Raw genomic sequence first — 7,154 nt, 5'->3', positions numbered from 1 at the left:
CTAGCAATGGATAAAAAATGAGCACCTCCAATGATCTTTATGCCGATGCCATTCTTCCCGACGTCTCTCTTCTTGCTGTTGTCGATATCGGTCATTTCGCTAACTCCAACTCTCCTGCTGCCTTCGATGAGTAATCACAATGCCAGGTCGAGGAGGATTTTTGAAACTACTGCTTTCTCCCAGCAAACCCTTACTTTTTGCATCATCGGTAGTTATCCGATGTTGGAGATCTACTGATGCATTTTTCTCAGCAGCCTCTGACGTCAACACCTTAGTCTTCCCTTTGGCCTCCAACATATTTGCTGGAAAAGGGTGTTGATCAATTTTCATCGGCTTCTGGGCCTTGGAAGTACCAAACTTAATTCTCCCAGATTCAATAGCCGATTGTAACTGTTGCCTGAACATCTTGCACTCATTTGTACTGTGTGAAGTTGCATTGTGCCATTTGCAGTACAAGATCTTTTTCAACTCTTCTGCCGATGGGATCACATGATTAGGTGACAGCTTAATTTGGCCCTCTTGAAGCAGAAGATCAAATATCTTATCGGCCTTGGTGATATCAAAGGTAAACTTTTCTGGCTCTTTTTGACCAAAGGGATAAGATATCAGCTTTTTATTCTTAACCCACTCAGCTAAGCCGATAACTGGTTCTTCATCAGAATCAGAATCTCCTACTTCTTCAACAAATAATACTTTTTTACTCCAATTCTTTTTAGATTCAAAACCCTAGTATCTTGATCAGAGATCCTTTGCACGAGATGACTGAGGCTTTCAAACTCCTGAGAAGCATATCTGTCTTTGAGATGTGGCAATAACCCTTGGAAAGCCAAATCGGCAAGCTGCCGATCATCCAGCACCAGACTGTAGCACTTATTTTTTACATCTCGTAGCCTTTGCACAAAGCTCTCTACCGATTCATCATTACGCTGTCTCAATTTTACTAAATCGGTAAGCTTCTTTTCATGGATTCCAGCAAAGAAATACTTATGAAATTGTTTTTCTAGATCAACCCAAGTAATAATAGAATTTGGTGGTAATGAAATGAACCATGTAAATGCCGATCCAGACAAAGATGATGAAAATAATCGAACTCTTAATTCATCTCTGCTGGCTGCCTCTCCACATTGAATAATGAAGCGATTGACGTGTTCCATTGTTGATGTATCATCTTGCCCAGAGAATTTAGTGAAATCTGGTACCTTGTACCGATTTGGGAGAGGAATTAAATCATATGCAGGAGGGTACGGAGTCCGATAAGAATAAGTATTGACCTTGGGCTTTATCCCAAACTGATCCTTCATAATTTCTGCTATCTTATCGGCCCAAAAAGCATCAGCTTCCTACTGACGAACTGGCTGAATTTCTACGGGAGGTGCCTGCTGATATCCCTCCACATATCTTTGTGGCCCACGATCTCCAGCAATCGGCATATTTGCCGTTACTTGTGGTCCATTAACCTGTTGGAAAGGATTCATCGGCTGAGCTATCGATGCTTGATTCAGGAAACCAGCTTGCATATGACCTTGTTGAATCCCTGCAACCTGCTGATTTTGCTGAACTGTATGTTGAACAAGTAACTGTCCTGACCAACCATTATTAGAACTCATCGGTACAAAACTTACCGATGGCTGGTAATTTGCTGACATTGTTGGATAATTATAACCAGCTTGAGGCATGAACTGAACCCCAGCTTAACTCATAGCAGGGGCTTTCTGCTGCATCGGCAGTAAGCTTGCCGATGGACTTAAATTGGGTGTTTGAACCAAAGGCATCTGGAAACCTCCTGGAGTTGGTTGCACCGTAGTTGCTGTGGCATATTGAGGCACTTGAGCCATCGGCGAAACAGCCGATGGTATAGGAGCTTTTCCTACTGCATCAAACACTTGAGGCAACCCAGGATTGAAAGCAGATGACTCCAGAGGCATACCATATCTCCACCAATTAGTAGGAATCTGGCTATTCTGAGACACAGGGCCTGACATAGCTGATGCCGATAGATCTGTATTAAGCTGAATTCGTCCTGGTAGTACCGGATCTGATCGTATCGGTGTAGATTGAATATTAGGTAAGCCTGCCGATACTGGAGGGGAAGTAACTTCTGTACCCACAACGACCGAGGGAGCCGATGGAGTATTGACAGATGCCGGCTCTGGTTGGTGATAGGCAGGCCCAACGTAATGCGGTGCCGCTTGTCCTTCTTTGAGAGTTCGAACCACAACATTATGAACAGTATTGGACAGCACATTGGAATGATTAATCAAAGCATGATTTACTGCAGAATTAACCATCTCTTGAAGTTTACCAGGATTGGAGTCAAAGGTAACCTGCCGAGGCAACGGCAAGTCTTGCTTCTGGATGACTTGTCCACTCTTGTTCAGGCTAAACGATTTCAGACAAAGCTGCTTGTATTCTTCTACAGCCTTTTCCATAGCTTGCCTCTGCTCTTCCTTAAGATCTTCTGATACCGCGATAATGTTCTCTGAATTAATCTCGGAATTGAACATATTGATTGGATTGATTGGTCCCACCGAGCGTGCCAAAAGATATGTTGATGCAAAAGTGGACCTACAAACACAAAGGGCTAATACCCGAATCGATATCCAAAGCGTGCCAGTCGATTTGACCTGTTAATCGATAAGGATGAAGATACGAGCACTTTGGTCCTGACAACAGCGATACGCCCGGAAGTCACGGCCAAGAGGTACTCACGCGGAACTCGAGAATCGCCGAAGGTCGCGCTGAAGCTATGCAACTCGCCGAATCAATGAGAACTCGTAAAAAGGAAAAATATGCAAATTGATGAAGTCACCGAAAAGTAAGTAGATGCAAATAGGAGTAAAAATTAGTTTTGATATTGATTGATATACCTTTTTACATTGCCCCTCACTCTATATTTATACCTTGATCTAAAGAGACATAACCAAACACAACTAGGACACCAAGCCCATATCTACGTGACTCTTACATGAATCATACTCTAACAAATATAGAAAAGGAAATCAACTCCTATATATTTCCCTGTCCGCCTCAATTACGATGGAAATCTCACCGTCCTCCTTTCCATCGGCATACTCCCTGTCTCATCGGCAGTAGTCTTCAAGCCTTCCTTCATCGGCATCGACAATAACATTTCCAACCTTATCGGCAACACCCGAGTCTAAATCGACCTTTCCATCGATCACCACCATTCATCGGCAACCATCTTTACAAGCTGATTTTCATCGGCTGTTAGCGTACACAGTAACTTTCCTCTGTCGATTAGCCCACTCTGATCATTTTGACACGTGCAAAAAAAAAACGGTGTCAACAACCACTTTTAAGCTATTTCAAACAGGATATTTGTGTAGCAACCACGGTTTACCTAAGATTAGACATAGCAAACTATGGCACCAACCAACCATAAAAGTATCTTGGTGCCAGGATTCTTTATGAGCTCAAATGCAATTTAGTTATACATAGACCTAATCATTTATAAAATTTCATCGGGTAATTATATAGTATCCCTACTGCCACGGCTGAGGTGAAATAAAAAAGGGAATCAATTATTTATGCATAAAACTTTTTTTTAAGACTGCAGGCTGCCAAACTTAACAATCTAATCATGTATAATACTCATCTGCAAATTCCATATTGCTCCATTTGCAAACTAAAATATCCATATTGCTCCATTGCTACCAGCTCAAAGGCGAATCAAATACGTATCCAACGCGTATCCTTGTTGTATCCGTATCAGTATCCCATATGGGATACGCCCCTATCTCGGTGTATCGGGGTAACGTAGGTCTCAGGAGATTGATTGGTCCCAAGGCCCATGCGCCGCCGTCACCCGCACCTCCGGCGGCCGCTTCAGCAGCTCCGATGCCGTCGCCGACCCATGCACGGTCTACTATTAGATTCACATATGAAATTATCTTGCTTGTTTGATTATATATGCTTCTTCTATTCTATCTGTTTTCGTGTACATAAAGCAATAGTTAACTTTTAATTGGGTGGAAACCGTGGCATGGTGTAGGACGTGTTAAGTTTTTTTAGACAATAGTCTGATTTGTTGACGTTGTCTCATGTAATACGTTAGGGACTAACAGGTCTGACATCGTAAGGCAGGCATGCATGTGTGCATGCTTAGCACTTATATAATGACGGACGGAGAACGAAGATATCTTACGGACCAATAAATGAATTATAAATGAATTCGGCAACTCAAAAACGATGGACGATGGAAAAAGGGTAGTTTAGGAATAAAAAAAATATTTTTTTCCAAAGTACGTAGGTGCTGATGGGCACGAAGAAAGAAAAACACTCAAGACGGACGGAAAAAGGAAAACAAAACAAGGCTTTGCTATATAGAAAGTAAAATAAGATTTTGTCTAATTTATTTTCTATTTGAATTAGGATTCCTATTTCTATTCAGTTTATTCAGATTCGGAGAGATATATTTGTTATAACTATCTAGGGTGGTCATATAAGTCTAAACAGAAGAAACTTTTAACTGCCGGTAGTTAGGAGAGAAGGACGAAAAAAATAGATGGAAAAAAATAGTCAGAAATTTTGCTTTTTATTATTAGGTATAGATATAGATATAACATATATAATATAATACTGGTAGGGGTGACCTAGGCTATAACACTATTTTAGTTATCGTTTATATCTATATATATATATAAATATGAGAAATTTTATAGCGCTTGGAAAAAACTAGAGCCATCCATTTGAATAGATCTAATGGTTAAAAAAATAAGAAGAACCAATATAGAGGAATTTAATTTGTAGGCCGGAACCTATGATATATGTGGGTCCGGAACCGGTTCTAAATTTAATCCAAAGGTTACCATAGTATTTTCACAATCTTAAGAGCTCCTCGTCATCTCTGGTGTGCGCTCTCTCTCTTCTTATCGTATCCTGCAGCTCTCTCCGTCATCTTTTTGCGGACGGTGCGGCAACACCCCCCCCTCCCCCCCCCCCCCCCCCCCCCCCCCCCCCCCCCCGGCCAAGCGCGGTTCGCCGGCACAGGCTCTGGCGCGGAGGCACACGGCCCCCCGCAGATCCCTCCTTGTACACGAAAGGAACAATCCAGCAGCTTCCCAACGTGAATCATTCTTTTTCTTTGCAACGAAATTCCAGATTCCTTCTCTGCATAGAAAACCTGTTCTATACTGAGCTATTTGGACCTTCAGGTACTAATCACAACACCAAGAAAGAACAGAAACAGAAAAAGGTAAACCAAAATTTCTCTCTACTGCTCGTAGTTGCTCAAAATAGCATAGAAGCTTAATTATGCACACAATGTCCAGGTCTTTAGACTATAGGAATCAGGAATCAGGAATCAGAAAGACAGGAATTAGGCACCCTGTGGCCTGCTCCTTCTTGGGCACTGGCCTCCGCTCTGCTGTCTCCTGGTGTGGGCTGCAGCCTGCACTGATCAGAGGTAGTGCCAAACCTCCGATTATCAGATGGCGATTTGGTCACACGGCCGTCGGGGACGCGTTGGCTTGCTTCATCGGGAAGACGGGGACACGGAAAACAAGCGTACTGCTCGCACTCCCAGGGGCATGGCCCTGGCAAGCGGGCGCCAGCAACCACTGGGAAAACCAACGGCGGCGAGGCGAGCGACGAGGATATCTCTCGCGCACCTTCTGCCGGTTTGGAGCAGCAGAGGGGCTGCGGCGACCCCAGGAAGGCGTTTTCGTGACTCGCACGTTCCATTAGGGAGTAAAAGTACTAAACAGCTCTTAAATACAATTAATGACGCACAGTAACACAGCTCTATAAATATAGGTATTTTAGACTTTTAGTTACCGTTATTTTACTTGGAATTTGGAAACTTTGTTCACCGTATTTTAGTTACCGTTATTTTACTTGGAATTTGGAAACTTTGTTCACCGTTGGTACCGAAAAAGGTTATGTTCTGCCTAGCATATGAGTCGCGAACATTTTGATCAAACATTGGTAGGGCCGCTCGAAAGCGTGCCCTTCGCCAAAAATTGATGAGACGTCCATATTTCCCGTTGGGAGATATGGTAAGGACGCAGGCCACCTTGAGATTGGTCCCTGGCGCTGTCTAGTTAATTTTTTCGATGCTAAGGGCAGTCTCAATGGTGTATTGATGGCGGTTTCTATCCTTATTAAATGACTTGTCATATAGACAAAACGTTGACATGGCAACGTAATTAATGAAGAAAGAGAGTAAAAATCATAGAAATTGTTTCCTCATGAAGAAATAATGTCTTCTCTTGACCCAATGCACCAAGAAACTATGAAATCGCCATTGGGGAGAAACCACCAGTTTCTAGCGGGCTCGTGCCGCACTCCCATTGGAGGAAGAAGATAGAGTTGGGAGAGAGAAAGAGAAAATAATTATTACTCATAGAAACCATGGGTTGGAAAGCAATATTTTTTTGGTACGGTATCCTATGTTATAGAAACTACTAGTTTCTTTCATTGGGATTGCCCGTCCCAATGGTGTATTGATGATGGTTTCTATCCTCATTAAATAACTTACCACGTAGGCAAAATGCTGACATGACAACGTAACTAATGAAGAAAGAGAGCAAAATTCCTAGAAATTGTTTCCTCATGAAGAAATCAGGTCTTCTCTTGAGCCAATGTAAAATCGTCATTGGGGAGAAACCACTAGTTTCCGTGCCACACTCCCATTGGAGAAAAAAAGATAGAGTTGGGAGAGAAAGAGAAAATAATTATTACACAAAGACATAGAGAAAATAATTATTACACAAAGACATCTCCACTGTGGAAGGTCGTTTCTATAGATGATTTCTTGTGCTATGAAAACCACGTCAGTTTTTTTTTTGTTGGGACTGCCCTAATGTGCGCATGCCGCGCACGGCGTTTCTATTCTTCAGGGTACCTCGTATATTTTATTTACTCCCCGTTTCTGTTCTTCAATCCCACCAGTCCATGTGGTATTATTCATTTATTACTATCTTATCCCATCAAAATAAAAGAACAAGAACAGCGTGTTATTTGCGTTAATCCGTACCGGTCATATGGGCCTAAGGAGCTACGAGGCATATTTCAGCCCATGAATTACCGAGGCCCACCTGACGCGGGTCGGATCTCCGTGGCGACGACCCGGACCCACATCGGATTCGCAGCGACAAGTCAGGTCAGATCGCAAGAGCCCCCATGGACTTGGA

This window comes from Miscanthus floridulus, chromosome 11, assembly GCF_019320115.1.
Source record: "Miscanthus floridulus cultivar M001 chromosome 11, ASM1932011v1, whole genome shotgun sequence".
In the NCBI taxonomy this organism is placed as follows: domain Eukaryota; kingdom Viridiplantae; phylum Streptophyta; class Magnoliopsida; order Poales; family Poaceae; genus Miscanthus; species Miscanthus floridulus.
Note: the sequence above shows the minus strand (reverse complement) of the source record.